General features: G+C 40.8%; 1 long non-coding RNA gene across 2 annotated transcripts in view; it reads left to right on the forward strand.

Annotated features, from left to right (window-relative positions):
* The window catches only part of LOC120549090, a 68,976-nt gene extending 54,689 nt beyond the window's left edge, over positions 1-14,287 (forward strand). Inside the window, exon 3 of one of the 2 annotated variants that reach the window (XR_005637327.1) lies at positions 13,843-14,285. This is a non-coding gene — a long non-coding RNA (uncharacterized LOC120549090). Of the gene's footprint in view, positions 1-13,842 lie in introns of both variants that reach the window. The other variant, XR_005637328.1, reaches the window with a different exon arrangement.
* The last annotated feature ends 7,151 nt before the right edge of the window (positions 14,288-21,438 follow it).

Consider the following 21,438-nt stretch of genomic DNA (forward strand, 5'->3'; position numbering starts at 1 on the left):
CATTTTTATACCAAATCACAGCATGGATTTTTCAGTGGTGTTCCTCAAGGTCTTGGTGTCTCAATGTGTTTTTTTGGAGGGATTTTTGACAATTCTTTTTTATTATTTATCAATTCTCAAGTGGTCCAAATGGTAAAATGTATAGCACTAAATCTGTGTAACAAATGGTCTCAACCCAAACATTTCTGCAACAACTTATGAGATAAAAATTGAGTATTGGAATGGCCATCATAATGTTCCAAGCCCTTAATCACACTAAACTTTCCAAAATTGAATAGATGCCTTCGCACCTAACCAGAACACGTTTGTTATATGTTTAAACTGCAGTATTGGTGCAATGTTATGAACCATAACATTTAAACAGTGGGCAAATTTGATGAAATGAATCTGGAATTAATAGTCTGTTGTTGATACATGATGTGTTGGTGTGTATGTCTTTCCGCATCACAACCCAGTGATGGAGTGAGCCTTTCATCATGTTACCTCAGTAAATTATGGCACTGTCAGGGGCAAAAATAATTGTTTGTGTGAGCATCTGTTTGTGTGCACACTTCAATGTGACTATAGCTCTTGTTTGATTGATACACATAAAAAAAATGTATGTGTGCCTGCATGTGGGCACAAACATGGAATTTTATGTTGGAAAGTTTCATTTTATTATGTGCACAAAGCAAGAGGGTACTTTTTAGACAGTGCAGCATAATGGAAATAGATTTACACACAAAGCCACATAAAAGGCAGCTTTGCATTCATGTATTTATCTTGTAGTATCTTGTAGCTTAGCGGGATTTTACTTTGCTACTGTATGTTATGTCATCCTGTCTTATATTAAAGGGTTATGGTACCCCTAGATTTAGTCAATTTGCACTATAAAAACGAACTAACTTAGCCTACTTTTGATTGTTTTACCATGCAAAAATTAGAGCCAAAAACAAATGCAGGTCAAAACATATGCACTAACTGAATATATGGAGGAAAGATTAACATTAACATTTTTGTCACACACTGAAACTTGTATGTTACTCAGTTCAAATGTCTATGTTGTTGTTTTTTTTGGCATTTATATATACCCTCAAACTAAAAAGAAGAAGACATCAGAATCCAAGTCTAATGTGCAAAAAGGCTTAACAATTATTTTCCAATCACTGTTTTATCAACAGAAAATGGATTTTAAACCTGCATTAACTGGCCACCTGGGGTGACCCAAACAAACTGTAAACAACATTGACAAAAAGGAAAGAGGCGAACACCGGTCACATGCATGAAAATATGACATGCTTTATGCTTATCCACTACACCAAACTCCACACCCTTACTTTCTGCCTTGGTGTAGGTTATGCTACTTCCTGCATTGGCTCTTAACGTTGGCATTGGACGTAAATTGTGAGGTGCAGAATTGTGCACAAACCTTCCACATATCCACCTGCACTAGCCAGCTGAATGTGTGTACCTGATCAAGTCGAGCTGGCCTCAGTCCCAGACCTTCTGTCAGCTAATGTTGTCGTTCCTTCATCATTGGCTGTAAGTCAACACCCATTACCTCTCTGAGCCACCCCTCCATTTTCCCAGCCAGCCTCTCACCCCACCTTTAAACATTGCCAGCATCAGCACAGGAATACTAACGGTACCCTGTGTTGGGAGGACTCCAGATTGACAGCTCCCACAAAATAATAACCAAATCCCACGTTCAACAACAGAGCATTGCCACAAGCATTTTTCCCAATATACACTTATTACACCAGCAGTAATAAAGGTGCTTTAGCTGGAATATTGATGTAATGGTGAGGGAGCGCATTTGTGTTGATGGCCAGTTAATTAACCCTCAGCCACTCTTTTATCCACACTAACACAGGGCAATACAGTAGGCTATATGGAGCTGTATATCATGTTTATGACCATTTATCTAGATGATGAAGATTACTGTTGTTGCCCCCACTGTGGGAGTGTTACAGCCACAGACAAAGAAGCCTTGCTGCTGGAATTGAAAGCCATTGGTCTGAGCGAAGGACCTGCAGGTAAAAGCAGAAAACAGAAAAAAAAAGAGTCAATTTTTTTTTTTCCGCTGGCACATTATTGATCAGGAATGTTCGGGGGTTTTCCTACAGAATGAGAGAGGAAGTAATTTTCAAAATAGACACCGTCGTGAAAGAGATTAAATGAGATTCACTATAGAAGTTGGAATGAGTAAATAAATCCTCTCTGTGTTTCATTTAATTTCTCCCTCTTGCCAGAATTATTAATGTCTGAGCCTTAATTACTTTGTGGACCGTGGTAAGTCAAACGCTGTTATCCCGAGAAGGACTGTTTTTTTATGGAACATGGAGAAGCTCTTCACACAGGCTCGTATTTGTAGGACTGCTCTCGAGCATAATTAATGGACGGGACAAAAACCATGAATAGCAATGCGGCAAATATGCCATTTTTTGAACGCCTTCCACTCTGCTCCCTCCATATTTCTTTGGGGAGTACATTGTGCTGTTTGATGGTTGAGGTAATTCATATGTGGGGGAGGCTGTTTAAAAAATGGATGTGTGTTTAATCATGAAGCCTGTGTTAACGTGTGAGAGAGACTCACTGTTCATTTTAATCTTAAACCGACTCTGAAGTCCTACTGACTCTGATGATGTGTTGACAGAGGCAGGACAGCTCCACAGTGGATGTTCAGACATGGCCTGATTTAAAAAGTTACACGACTGCCTTCAGCCTGCTGTAAATTTCCCTCATTGCCTATTACCATTCTGAGGTACGGGCTGATGACACCTTCTTGGATTGCCTTTCCGCATGCAAGAAGCAATGTCAGCACTCGCAGGACAGAGTACAATACCTTTTTTTTCTCTCTAAGAATGTGTGTGTGTGTGCTTTCCTGTTTACTCATGTGTTACAGAGTCATGTCGGATAAATTCCCAGACATTTGAACAAAATGGATGACCGTCATTAACGAGGCAGGGTCTAAATCATTCGGCCTGATAACAGTATAGGCCGTGATGGCTTTGCCTATTGCATTACCGCACAGCAGCGAACCCTGTAATCATCACAATTCCTCAATCGATGAGGCGTCCATTTAGTGCTTCAATTGACAAATCGACTCCTTAGCCTCCATCTCACCCGTTCCTTCCTCTCTCTCTCTCTCACTGGCTCCAGATGAAAGTAGAAAAGACTCGGCGTCCCTTTATGCCACATTGTGTGTAATCCCCCCATTTCCATAGCTTTGGGGTATTCAGCCTTTGGACAAAAAATAGCACCAGATTGTTCAACCTAAGCATTGATAATGTGGCTTCTGGCTGCTTTTGGAGGGCGTCGAGCACAATAATTCCATTAAGTGTTCAGCTCCACATCAGCATAGAGGCCGACATTTGCTTCCTCAGCTTCCTCCTATTCATTGCCTCCCTGTTAGAAGATGCTTATTTCTGCCTCTGTACACATGCACAGCAGGGATGGCTGATAACCACGTTTCCATGAAAGTGGAGCTGACGTAGTTGATATTTAAGGAGATGCATCATTGGTTCCTCTTCATCAGTTCACTGGTGAAGTGCTAATATAATACAGCAAATTTACTACATTTTCTTTTTAACACAATCTCTGGACTGGAGCTTATACTTTATATGACGGATCAAATTGGACCATTTAACAGTTAACCCACTGCCCTCATGCACATGGAGTCAGTGACCTGTCTGTCCCTGAAGCTCACACTGCGATCATTGACTAGGAACAACTCAGAGCCCCTTAGGTGTACTTAGAACCAATTGTCTCTCCGTCTATATCATGGTCTGTCAGGTCAATATCCCAGAGGGTGATTATAGAGACCTTAATGAAGAAATAATTCTTTGGCAGTGGGTTTTAACCCTGTCTCACTTAAGCTGATGGATATACTGTATGTAGGGCTATGTGATGGAATGGGAAGTGAGAAGACATTATATAAGTATTATTTAGAAAATGTCACACATTCAAAGATAAAAATAAGTCAGTTTTTTTTGCATTTATTTATGGTATGCTATTACCTACCTGCATTGTGTCCTAAGCCCAATTCTGGTCACTCTCCACAGCAATGACTGTATCAGCCCCCTCACCTATCCCAACGTCCTATAAATACTCTGATGACACTGCCTTACTTGCATTCCTTAATGACAATAACTCTGTCTTAAAGGGGTGATAGAATGCTAAACCGATTTTACCCTGTCATAGTTGAATAACGACAGTTCGGTGGGTAAATAGGACATACATAGAAGCTCAAAGTCCCACTGACACCCCTTTACTATGAAAATCTCATATTTTGAAACTGCCGCTGAAAACGGGCGAATCCCAACAAAGCTGAGTTGCTTACGCAAGCATCTCAAAATCCGGAACCTTAAGAGAACAGTCACGCCCCAACATTTACATAGGCTACACAACTGACCTGAGATCAGGTAGTCTTCTGAATCTAGCTAGGTCACCAGATCTCTGCTATTCCATTACAAAATTCACTTCTGAAACTTTTTATGCGAGAAATCAACCATATAAAGCTCAAATATGGGCCGCTTTAACAAAATGGATGGCTAATTGCAAATTTTCTCCGACTGTGTGTCGGAGTTTAGTGCCGGTGTTGGTGCTGCCTGGGTTGCTACATCGCCCCTGACCGCGCAGTGTCAGCGAACTACATGTTACCCGCAATCTTTTACCGCAGCCCGCAGGTTCCAGTAAATCTTATAATGGGTATGTGTGTTGAGTTATTTAAACAAACAATCGGGGAAATAAACGCCTCTTGTCCGCGAGTCTCACTGATAGAGCCGCGGTGAGATGGAGTCCATCAATGAGAGCTAGCTAGCCTCCTCCTAACTCTGACATTCACAAAAATACATTCAATTGAAATCCGAAATCGGACAAGGGTTAGCTAAGCTTTGTAAGACCTTGAGGAACCTATAATATGCATGCCGTGACGAAATTCAAACTGTAAATATACTTTAGTTATGCGAAAGTGAGCAAGCTGCGATATTTCTCCATTGTAATGAATGGGACATATAGCAAGCAGCTGCTCCACCTACAAAGACGCCTTGCGTTCATAAAAATGCCTTAAAATCAAATCGGACACAACGGTTAGCTTTATAAGACATTGGGGAATGATGTTGTATAAGTGGCGTGACGAAATTCAAACTGTAAATATAATTTAGTTATGGCAAAAGTGTAGCTAGCTAGCTGCGGTATTTCCCCATTGTAATGAATGGGACATATAGCAAGCAGCCGCTTTCCTACAAAGACGCCTCGCGTTCATAAAAATGCCTTAAAATCAAATCGGACACAACGGTTAGCTTTATAAGACATTGGGCAATGATGTTGTATAAGTGGCGTGACGAAATTCAAACTGTAAATATAATTTAGTTATGGCGACAGTGTAGCTAGTTAGCTGCGGTATTTCCCCATTGTAATGAATGGGACATATAGCAATAAGCAGCTGCTCGTCCTACAAAGACGCCTCGCGTCCGTAAAAATGCCTTAAAATCAAATCGGACACAACGGTTAGCTTTATAAGACATTGGGGAATGATGTTATATAAGTGGCGTGACGAAATTCAAACCGTAAATATATTAGTTATGCCGGCAGCTGGCCGCGGAGCCCCGTAGTGCAGTATCCACAAAGGGTGACTTTGCCCTGGGTATGGAGCCCAGCAGGCTGCCGCTTTCTCGTCAGACTGTGTGGAGCTCCTAAAGTCCGACACGTCTTACCAAATTTGCAATTAGCCATCAATTTTTGTAAAACGGCCCATATTTCAGCTTTATATAGTTGATTTCTCGCTTAAAAAAGTCTCAGAAGTGAATTTGGTAATGAAACATTGCAGTGTCTGGAATATGAGTTTGTGTCGCTTCTCTAATGTATGTGTATTGGGGATTGCGCCAACCAATCAGCGCGTCTCTAATGTCTGCGTATGGCAAGTCGCTCAACCAATCAGCGCGCAGCTCATCTAAATATTCATGACCATACCATATTTGGAAGAAAAGCTCTTGTTACAAATAGGGCCAAAACACAGGGATGCATAAGGGCCAGTAAAATATCAACCAGGCCATTTTCAGCCCAACCAATGTTACATACCCCATTAGGAGACCATAAGGAACAGTGTGAAATACCCTATATAATCATTCTATCACCCCTTTAACTATCGAGACTCCATCTCCCACTTCACACATTGGTGCATGAACAGTTACCTGCAGCAAAGACAAAAAAGACCTGTTGATTAACACCTCCAGCACACACAGCACTGGCCACAACTCCAAAAAAGCATATTATCCATTCACTGCACGTGATCGCTAGTAAACATATTACATCTTTGATGTAATTTTTCAGTTTATCAAGAATCTGTTTAGGAATTGGAATCGTTTTAAAAGTACCGGTTTGAGGTCACATCATAGCACATGACCCGAGGTAATCCCTCAACTCATTCTTCACACTGCTTCCATCTGGCCGTAGATACCAGTCCCTGGCCTTAAAATGGGCACGCTTTGGCAGGAGTTTTGTTCCCTGCCATAAAGGGAACTCAACAAAATACATCGATAACTAGTAGTAGTGTAGGTATGTGTGGATGTATCTGATGTCTCTCATGTAGTCGTGTTGCGGTGTACAATGTATTTATGTGAGGCCTTGTAAGGTTCATGGCAACACATTTCCTTGGTAAAGGATAATAGGAATATGTCTATCTATATATACATTGAAAAAGAAAAGAAAATTATTTTCAACAATTGTGACATTTTGACACCAGGAAATTGTTGAGGGAATAGAAGACGCTTATGGCTTAATTGAAGAAAACGCCTGAGTTAGATGGAGTCTCTAAAGACCTAAGGCATGTGCTTAATGGTTACATTCACACTACCAAAAGAACTGTGGTCTCAGCCTCTTATTCAGTTCATGTATCACTAAAGCTCCCCCACAGAGACAAATAATTATTTTTGTTATGTTATGACGAATTTCCACTACATGGTACGTCTCGGCTCGAGTAGACTTGCTTTTTGTACCAGGTGCTTTTCTCGATTTCGTTTTCCACTGCAGAAAGTACCCCTTCAATTCTGATCGTCATAACGATGCTGCGTGAAAGTGCCTTGACATCATCTTCACAAACAGTGTGATTAAAAAGAGGAACAGTTGACCACGGCGTGGTTTTGCGGGCTGCATTTAAAAAAACAAAAAACTGGATAGCTTGGCTATTTAAAAACGTTGGGTTTGTGCACGATGTCTAGTGTCGCGCAAGTGAAGATTCTATTACCAAGATGGTACCAAAAAAATACAATTGGTAAAAGCCAAGGAAAACCAAAAAAGAACATTCCAAGCAAGTTGAGCAGTCTTGTACCATGCAGTTAAAATACAGCATTAGTGGCTCATACCTAATATTCACTGCATGTAGGAAATGAGATTTGTGACTGTAAGTTGTAAAATTACATTACTGCCCTAAATAATGCACTGTACCATGTAAGTTGTTGTGGCGGCGAACCATTCATGAAGTGAGCAGGTCAGAGTGGCCTCCCCAGGGCTGCCACTACAGATGGCTCATTAGACTAGCGTTTGATACAACCCCCCATCTCCCATCTCTCTACCCTGCTGTCATCCCTCTTTCATCAGCCCAACACTCTACCAGCTGTTTACATCTAACAACCACAAGAGTTCAGACACCAGAAAGAAGACAGAGTTGTGAAACATATTGCGCTATGAAAACTGCAACTAAATAGTTTCATAGCATGCTTTTCTTAAATTATGCCCACACAGATAATTTGAAACCCTCTTCTAGTATCTCCTGGGAATCAGGAGCCAGTTGCTTCAGTTTGCCAAACTTAGCCTATTACTGTAAAGGGTAAGTGTTTACTAAATGTGTATTTACTGTACACATCACTAAATTAAAATGGGTTGCACCACACAAACTAGTTCTTATGTAGAGTAGTTACTAAATAATCACACTCAGTAACTGCCAGGTGTAACTGTTATGTGGCTAACTGCTAACGTTAGCTTGCTATAGTGACGCTATTAGATATAGGCTATGACTCATTTATATTGAAGAGTAAAAGAGGTAATATCCAGCAGTTATCATTCATTTGGAGCCATGTCTTGCTCTTTTGCAGTTAAATGCTCCACTACGTTCACCAGCTGGTCTCCACTTGTATCTGTCTGCCTTTTGGTGCTGAGCAGGTAGTGAACAGGAAAAACTTTTTCACTGAAATGTGCTGCCTGCTGAGGTCAAAAAGAACTCTATGAGAGCTTGAGAATGAACCACAACAGTAAAGTTGTGGGCCAGACAGATGAACAAAAAGCTGGAAGTCACTAAAAAGAGTCTCTGGTCTGCCCTGGAGTTGCAGTCATCGGCATGTCACCGCAAGTTTTAACGGTGCAACACAATTAATACATTAAGTGTTTTTGAAACTAGCTAGTTGCTTAGGAAAGACTTCACACACAAACGTTGAATTGGAGTTGTAATTAGTTGATGCAACCCAGCACAGAAGAGAGAAAAGAGAGCGTGATGATGCGGATGGGGAGGTCGTTCTCCTAAGTATGTGTGCAGCAATTTATTGATCCACTTCGAGTCTGTGTAAAGTAGCCAGCATTTTATTACAACAAGAGTATACTATACATCTCCTCTTTTATCTTTTTTCAAGCAATTACTAAAATGGATGCATTTATACAGTATGTGTCACAGGGGTGACCTATAGTCTGTTCTACAACATTAAAACACACTTTATTACATAAACATGGTACACAACCACTACAGCTGCAAATGTTTGTCTATGTACTGCAAAGATGTATTTCATTATATAAATGATAAATGCAATGCCTTTTACATTTCATCAAAAAGCAGCCATGCATTGTTTTCCATTGTGGCAATTGAGTGGGTGTGTTTTATGACACTTTCATCATCACAGTGTGTATTTCTGAATTTTATTAGACATTGTTTATGGCTCTGGGGTAAAGACTGCATGGTGTTCTTGTGAGTTATTGATGTGTGCCGAGTGTCTGTGTGTAATTGTGCTGCGAGGTGTCTTGTCTATGATCAGGTCATTACATGAAGTCCTGTGTTGACGGACAGAGTCCATGGTTGTGAATGTGTCACTGATTAAGTGGGTCGGATTGAAACGCATCGCCAGAGATGGGCTTGACCCATAAAGAACCAGCGGGGCCACATTCCTCATTGCTTCTGTAACAACCACCATAATTTAAGACGTAACATCGCACACTGAGCCTGTATTTTACAGCAATACAGTATAAGCACTTGAGAGCAAATGTGCGAAATGTCAACATGACCTTCAGGTGGGTTTTCTTTTCATGCCTGGGTGAGATGCAGCCACAGTATTGCAATCAACATGACTGGACTCTTCTGGTGACTGTGGTCTCAAGGGTAAAAATATATGTGAGAAAAAAAAGGCAGATGAGCGAAGATCAAAGGTGTTTATCATCCAGGCAAATCGCAGGAAATTTTCATCAATATTTTAAGGATGGCGTATCAGGGAGAGAGCGAGGAGAGTGAGACAGAGTAGTAAAGAGATTCTCTATGTGGTTTCAACTCTTATAACCCTTGTAATATGTTGCATATTTTATCACAGCTGTAGCAATTAAACAGCTATAATTCTAGTACAGGGACATCTTCTCTTCTATTTATCTCTGAGGAACATCAAATATTTTGAGATGCATCTTTCCTCCCACTTCCAAAAAAAACACTTAATTCACCTTGAATTTGTGGTGCTCTTACATTGGGACTTCACTCAAGGAACGTTTCCACTAGGCTGGCAAGAGAAAATTGCATTAAAATTTCATTCATGAAGTGTTAGGCTGCGGTAAGACATGACTCCAAACTGTGCACATGTGAAAAGGGAGGAACCATGCATGGCTAAAACCAAGCGGCAAACACAGCCCTGGGGACGGAGGTTTCGCCAGACAGAGGGTGAAATTTTCAAGTGATTTCCATTTGAATGACCTTAGACAGGTTACATCATTCCTGCACGTAAAGCCCTTTTATATAATATTAGACACATAAAGTTGAGCCCTTTAGCCACCTCAGATTTACAGTTAGCTTTGCTTTGCAGTTAAACACCTCCCTTCCTCTGTGATTCTGTTGATTGTAACCCCAAGGGATGTCTGGTTCCTATCAATCAATAATCATTGGTCATTAAGCCATTAAGGTTTCATGTCACCATCCTATCCTCCTCTCTCCTCTACATTTCTTTGACATTAAAGGTGCCTAAAATAGCCAGTAGGAGGATATTAAAGCCCCACTCACAGTAGGAGCCAGTGAGCAGCCACTGAAGCTTAAAGAGTCTTCTTCCTTCCCTCTCGCAGACAAGTCCTGGAAATTGACTCGAGGTTCAGTGCGTGAAAGTGCAGAGGTGGCTGAAAGACAACAACACATTGATTGCATCTTAAAGGTGCTGTTGTTTGGGTGTAGGTAATGTCTCTGAATGCGGAGAGAGGGTCTCTGGAGATGGCTCACAACTGCTTGGTTACGTTGGTTAATGAAAACTTCATTTTCTCTGCTTTTGGATCGGGCTCAACTTATCCATCACCAAAAAGCCCATCAATGACAGACAGTAGGAAATGTGTGGAGCCTCTGGGACTCTCTCTATCCCCATCTCTGAAAATGAGAAAACTAATAATAGGACATGATGAGGCATTATCACTGAGGGGACCATAGTGTTTTCTGCTTTTCGTAGGCAGACTAAAAAAAAGGCAATGACCTTGATTCTCTCATGTTGGAGCAAGATAGTGTGTGCGATATGCGATAAAGTAACGATTTTACTTGGGATAAATAACATGACCTATTAAAGTGACAGATATAACCAATATTAAAGTGTACTACTTCTGCATATCTGCTGCTGTCAGTATTCTGCTAAAATACAACAAATTGCTTGTTGAATTTAAAACAAATTAAAGGAAATCATTTCCAACAAATAAGAATATTGAATTGAACATAAAAGGCACCACTAACAAAAGAATGACAGTTAAATTTAAAAGTGCAGTTTTCTACTGATAACAAATCTTGGAGTGTCTTTCACGATATGTTGCAGCTTGTCGCGAGCTGTCGCAGGCTTTTGCCATATGTTTATTGCGCCAGTTAATGCAGCAAAGTTAATTAATTAATATTGAACGTGTCGCATGTCCAAATTGTACAAAAATTCAACACTGCATGTCCTTGGGTACCCAGCAATACACCTGCAAAGTGTGAAGTCATTCGGATGAACAGTTTGCGATATATGCAAGGGACACACTTTTATTATACTGGTCCTCTTAGCTAGTTGGTCTCACAGGGGAAGGCTAAAATGAAATCAAAATTTGCGGTGAGAAAAAGTTCAATCATGAAATCCAGCTCTCTCAAAATACAGACTTTAGAAAAAAAAGACACACACACACACACACACACACACACACACACACACACACACACACACACACACACACACACACACACACACACACACACACACACACACACACACACACACACACACAGATCCCTTGCTTTATAGTTAGATGTATGAGTGACAGTTGCATGCTATTATGAATGGCTGCTTGGTGCTTTCCTCTCTGCCTGCATGTCCAGTAAGGGGCTGCTTTGACAGAGAAAGATAGAGTGAGGTATAGATGGAAGAAGAACCTACACATCCTTGAGGGAGTAAGGCGGCGGCTCAAATGAACCGTGGCTCAGCTGACCTCTCTGGAGAAATATTCTCAGCCACACACACAGTAGCTAATTAGACCTGACCCGGACCAGAGACACACAAGATTACAAAGGAGCAGCGACAGAGCCACTGATGAGTGTGTGTGTGTGTGCTATGAGGAGAGATGGTATATTACAGTATTGGAGGGTTGTAGGGTAGATAAAGTACATTGTGAATCTGGAAAATGGAAAATGGACATTGGTGAGGCTTTTATTTAAATCTAAAATATTTTTAGATTGACGATAAACACAATGCGTGATGTGTAAGAGGCCGCTTGTAATAAATCCAAAGAGAATAATCACCGAACTATGAAGTTCCCCTCAGGTCTGTGGCTCGTTTCAGCATCTTTCAGCTAATTAATTTTGCTGTACGGCCCCAAGTCTCACTGCTTTCTTCAAGAGATTGTTGATCAGGCAGCGGTTTGCAGCAAAAAAGCTCTAGAGGAACCCACTGTATGCTACCTGCAGGGCAGGAAAAGGACGGACAGACAAAGTTAGCAACCAGCTTGTAAACATAGTGAAATATTTAACAGCCTAAAGAGTCAGATATTTCCCTACAAGAGCTGGAGGAGAACAAATCAGAGATTAAAGGAGCGTGAATATTGGACTTGGCATTTTTCAGGTGGCCAGAAACACTAAATGATAACGTGTCTGTTATTGTGTAAATGGATTGTCTCCCATTGCTAGACCTACCTCTACAGTGCTGGGAAGGAGGGTCTAGATAGTCCACACAGCATTCCGGGATGGGAGAAAATGGTGCTCTGGTTTATTGGCATTTCTTTAAACCAATCGCAATCGTCTTGGGAGGAGCTAAGTGCCGGACGGAGCAACGGCGCCGCTGCAAAACAGCCTCGGGAAGGAACTTGTTTTGGCGGAATGTGTGTACGTTCAAAGGTTGTTTTAGTCGTGCAACAGAAAACTCAGATCAGACAGATCGTCTAGCTAGCTGTCTGGATTTACCCTGCAGAGATCTGAGAAAAGGTTAACCATAGAACTCATAAATCCACCGGAGTTTAAAATGCCAACACAAAGAAAGCCCAAGGTAACGGATATCCGGGCCTAAATGAGTGAAATCCGGCGAAATTTTCGGCAGCAACAGAGCAATCCCGGAAGTGGAACGTCGTGGATATAGACTAATAAATGGACAACTGTTTCCTAATGCGCCATATTTTAAAACATAGTTCACAGTTTCACTTCAATTATTATATTATTGATCTTAATTCTAGTTCACCTCTCTTGTTCCACAGCTGTACAGAATGAACCTGAGGAGCCAGATGGTTTGTTACACAGAAACATCTGAAAAGCCGTCATTGGAAACCGTTTTGAAGAGGGCAGGCTCTTTCAAAAAATACATGGCAGGTGATTGGATGGATCATCTGTCTAACACGTCCGCCATTGTTGTTTTGAACAAACAGTCGCGGCCTTCACACACACCTACACCAAGCATGTAGCTGCCAGTAGCTCCTCACCGGACACTGATTGTTTCGGGTCGCTTCTGTTAGGACACAAACACTTTAACTTGAACCCTTAAAAGATGGATTGTTGTGTGATATGTGATCCCGCGAATCTCGCATAATCTCGTGATATCGCAAGAAACCAGCTGCCGTGCAAGGTAAGTACAGAATACCACTGGAAATGAAGGTTAACTATTGCATACTTCTCATATTGTGGCAATATCAACTTTGTAATGTAATAATATGTCAATGTTGTTTAACTATAGCATACTTCTCATATTGTGGCAATATCAACTTTGTAATGTAATAATATGTCAATGTTGTTTGTTGTACTGCCCCTAAGTGGCCAAGAATAAATTAAAAAGTTATAAAATAATCAACACAGCAACACCATTGATTCAAAGAAATTATTAGTTGGAGCTTGAAAAAAAAAAAAACATTTACGCGAATGGATGTTTAGCTTCAGGACAGCAATTACACCTGTCTCAACCTGGCTGCTAGCTATCGTGCATTAATTTCAGCACTAAATGGTTTAAGTGTCTCCTGGTGTTAATGACTAAGGTATTTTTTATCCTGCAAAAGAACTGTGAAGCATAAAATGATCTTTTATATTTAGCATTCATAGCATTAAAATGTGTCTTCTGCACCACATGTATTTCACCTGTTTGTTTCTCCAGTGGGTTTTTGAATCTCTCTCTCTCTCTCTCTCTCTCTCTCTCTCTCTCTCTCTCACAGTGGAGACGTTAAGCTCTCCTTCACCTCCTCCACAACGCTCCCTGGGGATCCCAGCACGCCCACATTCTCCCATGGATACTTCAACTCTCCCTCTCATCACCGTGGAGACCCAGTGAGCGGCTTGCTCCCAGCAGGCATTGGTCCATATCATGAATCCACCAATAACGTCACCTGTACTAATAGAGTCATTTAGCTGTTTTGCATTCCTTTGAATGCCTCTTATTTTCCTGGACTGACAAAAGACTTTAATGACTCCCAGGTTCAGTGTTTCTAGTCAAGATGCACTTAATTTGAAAAACCTATTAGGGGCTCATTGTCAATTAATTAAAAATGTTTCTGGCTATCTAATTCGCTTTTAAATTTGTTTTTTTACTTTATTTCCAACGCCAACTTTTCCCTATTTTCATTTAAACTGTTTTGTGTTATAGCTAAAAAATATCACAGTAATAAAAAGAATAAGCAATATTTCCCTCGTAAAATGTTGTCTGATTTCGTCTCTGAGGCTTGGTTGAGATATGTTACCTCCGTTCAAGGTTTCTTTGTTATCCTCGTCGGCAACACCGCCTGCAAAGCTGATTTATGATTTATTATCAATTTTACCCAATCTCTTGCGTGATATTCTGTTGTTTATCTAGCAGGATTTTTCCATAGGGTTTCTCTCCTCCTCCTACTCCTCTGCCTATAACTTCATAAATTTGCCCATGGTAATACCATTGTGGGCCTCATATTCAACAGTAATGTGTGTAATGTATATGAAAGAGGTGGGTTTTTGTGCCAGAAACACCTTGAAGCAGTTTGGGCTGCCTCCAATCTGAACCAAACAGCTAAATGCCTCTAGGAGAGCAATTTCCTGCATTCAAATACTCCATCAGGAGCATGAGTAAAACATCTTCTGTTAAATCTGCAAAAACCATCCAAGTATTCCTTTGGCAACACACAAGGTCAGTGTTGTACAACAAACCCTAGTATTTCTTAGTAATCCCCAGTAATCTTCTGTCACAGACTATTTCAATTCCACAACCTTCCTCATATACACTCAGCTGTGACATATCATAAGCACTGCACCTCCTGACAACACCGATTCAAGCAACTTCCTCCTGGGACACATTAAAGCTCCTCCCCTGTGAACTATTACCCTTCTTAACCTAACCTTTTTAACTTTTTAAGACGCAATCAATTATTTCAATATGCGCATTCGGAGGATATGCTCGAGGAGGCGACTTTACGGTGCTGAGGTTTGAGGGGATGGAGAGCTGGCGAGTTAAAAGTAGAAGAAGCTATCGAAGCTCATTAGCTGTTGCACCATTCACTTGTTTGTATTTAACTTCTTCTGTCGGAGCAAAAACTGTTCCACAAAAGAGACAGTTATGAGACAGGATGGTAGAAATATGACCGACAATCTTATGAGCTAACGTGACTGATTTTATTTGTTTTTAAATAATTTTCTGATGTTTTAGAGACCAAATGGTTGATTCTATGTGTTTGATTATTCAGCAGATTAATCAATAATTACATTTTACTATGTAAAGCATGCCCTTTCGGCTACAGAACTCTTCTTGAATTAAGCTCCAGCTTATCTTGTCAAAGGAAAAAAGAAATCACCTGGTAACAAATTGCCCGTAGAATACCTCTACATAAAAAAAGACCCATATGTATACCCATATATATATATATATATATATATATATATATATATATATATATATACACACACAGTACAGGCCAAAAGTTTGGACACACCTTCTCATTCAATGTGTTTCCTTTTTATTTGCATGACTATTTACATTGTAGATTCTCACTGAAGGCATCAAAACTATGAATGAACACATATGGAATTATGTACTTAACAAAAAAGTGTGAAATAACTGAAAACATGTCTTATATTTTAGATTCCTCAAAGTAGCCACCCTTTGCTTTTTTGATACAATGCAAACCCTTGGTGTTCTCTCAATGAGCTTCATGAGGTAGTCACCTGAAATTGTTTTCACTTCACAGGTGTGCTTTGCCAGGGTTAATTAGTGGAATTTTCTCCATTATTAATAAAAAAAGCAAAGGGGTCACACTTTTTTGTTAAGTACATAATTCCATATATGTTCATTCATAGTTTTGATGCCTTCAGTGAGAATCTACAATGTAAATAGTCATGCAAATAAAAAGGAAACACATTGAATGAGAAGGTGTGTCCAAACTTTTGGCCTGTACTGTGTATATATATATATATATATATATATATATATACACACACACACATATACATACATACCCGCACCCGGAGCATTTTCTGCACATCTACTCTGCAGAAGCAAAGGCTGAAATTCTCCTGTATATACAGTGAACTGCACAGCCTCTCTGTCTCTGCTCCCCACTGAGCCTGTGCTCCCTGGAGGAATCTGTATCATCCATATGCACAATGCGTCTGTTTGTTTGATTTTGTCCCCATCTCAGTGCATTGAGTGTGTTTTATATGCACTTTGATACAATTATCCATATAGCTCACAGCTATTTGACACCAACATGTTTAGATTATACATGACATTACGCCAAAAGGCCCTACTGTAGCTTTGATATGAGCAGTAGCAGCTGAACCATATTCAAAGCCTGGAGATCATTCACTGGTATCTGAACTGCAAGCCTGTTTTGACATTAATAAACAAATGTTCCTATGTGATGTACTGGAAGACATAAGACCGTTTATTTAACTGGTGAAATGTCCATTATTCACAGTTAAAGGTTTCTACAGTCACATATGGAGCATGGCAGAGAATTACTGAGCCAAAACAGGAGAAAGTGAAAGCTGGCATTAGGCCACTGGAAGCTGCACATGGCCACCCTAACTCAAACTGACACCCAACATTATGACTGCTCCAGCTCCACTCCTTTCTCTGGTGAATCTACAAACGTCCTTTAGATTTCCTCAGCTCCTCCCTGGCAAATTTCACCCTGAAATAATCAATATTTCTGTGAAATTTTCGAATCAGATTCACTCCAAAATTTGTTGCAGTTTGCCTTTCAGTTACTGTGTCAGGCTTGTGCACCTAAGGAGTAAAGGCCCTCTGCTTAACAGGCTCGTAAAAGTAGAAGTTACTGTGTACTGAGCTTATTACGGTGGAGTGAACGTGAGGGGGATTTTTATGAGAGATGTGTGGCCTGGTGTAAAGCCGGGAAACGTACGTGACAAAGCCAAGAGCCAAGAGGCATTGCGGGCAATGAAAGTACCTCACACCAGGGGGGTTGAATCCCCATTTTCATCCTTAAAGACAAATTTCTGTGCATGACTTCAGGTCCACAGGAACTACAGGGAGTCGACAAAGTTCAACTTAGCCCTGAATAAAAGCTATGCAGGCTGAAAAGCTTCTTTCTAAAACGAATGCAGTCTAATACAACATCCCTGCAGTAAATCCTACCTTTCTGAACGTTATATGTTCAACACACAGTATGTAATTTCTGCAGGTAAGGTCTCTCACTCAAAACAATGACAAAAGACAAATTTTAATGATGTTGTGAAGTAGTGTGGGATCATGGGAGTTGTTAAAAATCTGATGTGACTCGGACTATGTTTAGTGACGTTTATCCACCTTATGTAATTCTAATGGAGTAGCCTCAAATTATGTTAGCTAATGTGATGCTAACTTACCAGAAGATGAGTCCACTACCCATACAGCTACTGTAGCTAATGTTATGTGGCAAATTCAATTGTGGGGGTAACCCAGCGCTGTTAACCGTGGTCTAGTCTATATCCACGATGTTCCACTTCCAGGATTGTTCAGGTGCCGCCAGAAATGTCTTTCATTTCAGTGTCTGAGTTTTCTGTTGCATGACTAAAACAACCTTTGAACGTGCATGTGTTCCACCCAAACAAGTTCCTTCCCGAGGCTATTTTGCAGAGGCGCCGTTTCTCCGTTTTCTCCGTGCGCCACCCAAGAAATTGGTTTAAAGAAATGCCAATAAACCAGAGCAGTTTTTCTCCCATCCCGGAATGCTGCGTGGACTAGCCAGACCTTCTTCCGGTGGAGGAAGGTCCGGCAATGCAAGACTATCAGTGGTCAAAACGGACTGTTACCTTAAATACGATTACAGATTTTTCTGGGTTTCTGGGTATGCTGACAGCTCCATCTCCTCTCCCCCTCTCCCTCTGTTGGTAAAACACTGCAGGTAAAACAGCCTCGAAGAACGCCCCGCGGTTTTCCTGCACCACTGTGTGTTTCAGTTGATATTAAGCCCCCCACAGAGAGATACTTTGTATCAACATACTACCTCTTCCTCTTTTCCTTTCCCCATCTCTCTCTGTCTCTCTATCAATTAACACAATGAGCAACTAAAATTATATAAGCTGCGATCAAACCCTGTGATTGCAGAGGATCTTTGCAGGTATCAAAACACATCTACAGTACTGCAAAGGATGTCACACAGCACGTAAGATGGTGGATGCTGAGATGTAATTTTGTATGTGACAACATGCCAGGTCTGCTCACTGTACCTCACATGGTGGATTCAGACTGGGGAGGAGATCCACAGCTCCCCCTGTCAGTAACTGGGGACAGTACCAGATACTTTATGTGTTTTATTGCACACCATTAGCCTCGAAGTCTGCATGTTAACTAGACATGCACACAAGCACCACACAGAGGAAATACACACACAAGATGAAATCACTCTTGTGAAGTCCAATTAACTCTCCCAAGCGCTGTACGTCACCTCCCACCTCTCTCTCCCTCTATTTCCCCCGAGGTCATCTAAAACGGCGTCTAATGTTTGTTCGCCCGTAAATGCACCATAAAGTAGATGGTCCTAAAGTAGGGAGAGGTTCTGCAAAGTCACAGTGACATTGCTGAGCCGGGGCAAGAGTGCTGATGGAGGCAACACAGAGATTGTACACAGATGAATATTCCAAAACTCAGAAATATCATTAATCAGGAGCTTACCTTTTCTGTCAGGCTGTGGTTAGACCGCACCACACAGATGCTGGTTAAGGTCAGGGTGTGATGACTGATACTAAAAGTGAAAAAGTCTCTTTTATTTTTACCTTCCTTATCCTTGTCTAAACCTCATATTATTTTTTTATTCCATCACTCGCAGGTTTAAAAAACACTAGTGATGTATCTGCCTATGTGTGAGCATTTGAATGGCTGTTTAAGGGCTTGCATACATGAGATGAGATGCTTTTTGGATAATATGCTTTGCCCATGAGCTATAAAGTCAGAGCTATATAGGATTTGTGTGTTTCACAAACACCGCAGCCGTGATCAAGACATCCTTGTTAGCTCCAAGCTTTTGTAATTTAGCATTAAGGCGGTAAAAGGAAGGACATAGTTGACACAAGCGTGAGCCCCTTAAGCTCTTCCTCGCCTCCTTTTCATCTCTATTATTCACAGGATAAAAAACTGGCATGGGAATTAAATTACTTTTCAGAGAGTGAGAAGAGGAGGAGGAGGGGAGGAGAAGAAAAGGGGAGAAAGAGGCTTCCAGCGCCCCAGGATACCATCGCTGTCTCCTTTCCCCAAAGTTGAGGGGCTTTAGAGCGGTAGATTGAGAGAGACATGGGAGGCGATAATATGACAATTTATCTGCCAAATATGAGTGGGATTCCATAATACTCTTCTTCTCTCACCTCGAAGAATGGGATGGTTTTTCTTGGATGTGCCATTGGTAATGTTTTTTTGTGTGCCAAATGATATTTGAGTGGAAGGAACATTAAAGGTGAAGGGAACTTAGCTGAAGTTGAGTAGATGAATTCTCTGCAGGTATACCTTAATCAGAAATGAAATACATTAGGACCTGAAAAGCCTGCTGTGGCCTGTTAGTGCACAAACAGGAGGTTCAGTCTTTTAGGGTTTATCCACATTTCTCTAACATATGTATGAAGAAAGCAAGTTGTACGACAGCGAAGTCCACAGCTCTCCCGCGGGAGCAGTTTTTTGCTGCTTGCCCTCGCTCTCTGCATTAACTCTCATAAATGATTGAGGGAGGCACGTGTCGACCTCGGTCTAAGCCACTTCTTGAAACATACCAATGCCAAAAATGATAAAAAAAAAGAAGATCTGGATAGAGATGATGTAAATCTCACATGACTGAATTCTCAGAGAGAGAAAGAGCCTGCATCTTCTGTGTCAATGCTTTATCATCCTATAGATAACCATTGAATAAAAAAACATGATGAGTGAGTGCCAGTGTAGGGAGCCAGCAGATCATTGAGGGTTCAGGTTCAGGACATATGATGTCGGCCACTTTCACCAAGCAGTCCCAGATGATCTCTTCTGTTCTGGCACACAAAATGTTTCTGTGGGCCACCATTGGCTCGCAGGCCTCACTTTGAGCAGCTTTATAAGAAAGCAGAAACAATCAGAACACCATCCAGGATAAAGTCCTGTGTTTCAACCTTGTTAATAAAATTAAGCTTTCTGAGATAACTTAGCCTTAGAATGATATTTAAATTGCTGCTTTCTTTCATCATTCCTGCACAACACAGCCAAGGTGGTGAGTTCAGGCCCTCCGAAGATGACGATGAATCACAGTGGGAGGTGAAGGTGGTGGGGCTACTTTCTTCAAAGGCAGGCTTGTCAGGCATCCTCAGCCAAAGCACTCTCATGTAGCTATGCCTGCCTCTCAACTTGACAACCAAATGTGCCTCATCAGCTGTCTTCACTGCATTATACAAGGAAAGAGTGGAAAGTGAGTGACTCGAAAACACTCCGTCAATCTTAAATGAATGTCTTAGTCTTTGGCAGAGCACAGAGAGGTCTGGGCTGGGAGAGTGTGTGTGTGTGTGTGTGTGTGTGTGTGTGTGTGTGTGTGCGCGCCAGCGTGAGAGAAGTGCACTTAATTTTCTGCAGCTGATAAAAAATCATAGAAGTTAAAATGATTCTCTGTTTTTATCATGTATTAGAAAATGACTGGTGTCTACGCCATTAAGCAAAAATTCTAATTAAGATTTGCATGAAGATGTAATATATTTCCAAGCTTGTCAAGAATATGACCCTGTGAATGAAATAAGATAAATCATATTTTCAGCTTCACCTACTTACACTTAGTTGTTTCACTGTTATTAGAGTTATACTATTATATATATTACAGTATATTAAAGAGTTAAATTACCTTCCTGTTCTGTGTCTCGCTCTGGCAGGCAAATGGTGACTTGTTTGAGTGCAACCACTAGTGGGCGCAGTAATTCCTTCTCTGAAGGGTTAATCATTGTGATTGCCTCTGAAATTCAAGTGCAAAATCATACAATGCAAAGAAATGTGTTTTAATTAGCTGAACAAAAAAAAACAGAATGTCTTTTTCTTGTTTCTTTTTATTCACAAATTTATAACAGGGACCCTTAAAAAACACAGATGTACACACAATTAAATAATGGAAGGAGCAAGAGACTTCATTCTCATATGCAGTAGCAACAAATGTGGCGATAGTGAAAACATCAGGGTGTACAGTACGTGCATTTAAGGTTGGATTAAAGGATGCGCAGCTTTTTAAACTTGATCTCTAACTTAATTTCTCTTTCAATGCTCTTAAAACCATCATTAGAATTGAAAACTTTTTTCTGTAAGCCAGTTTAAACATGCAGTCAACCTGTTATCTGCTGAGAAATATCACACATAA

This window comes from Perca fluviatilis, chromosome 20 (genome assembly GCF_010015445.1).
Source record: "Perca fluviatilis chromosome 20, GENO_Pfluv_1.0, whole genome shotgun sequence".
NCBI lineage: Eukaryota > Metazoa > Chordata > Actinopteri > Perciformes > Percidae > Perca > Perca fluviatilis.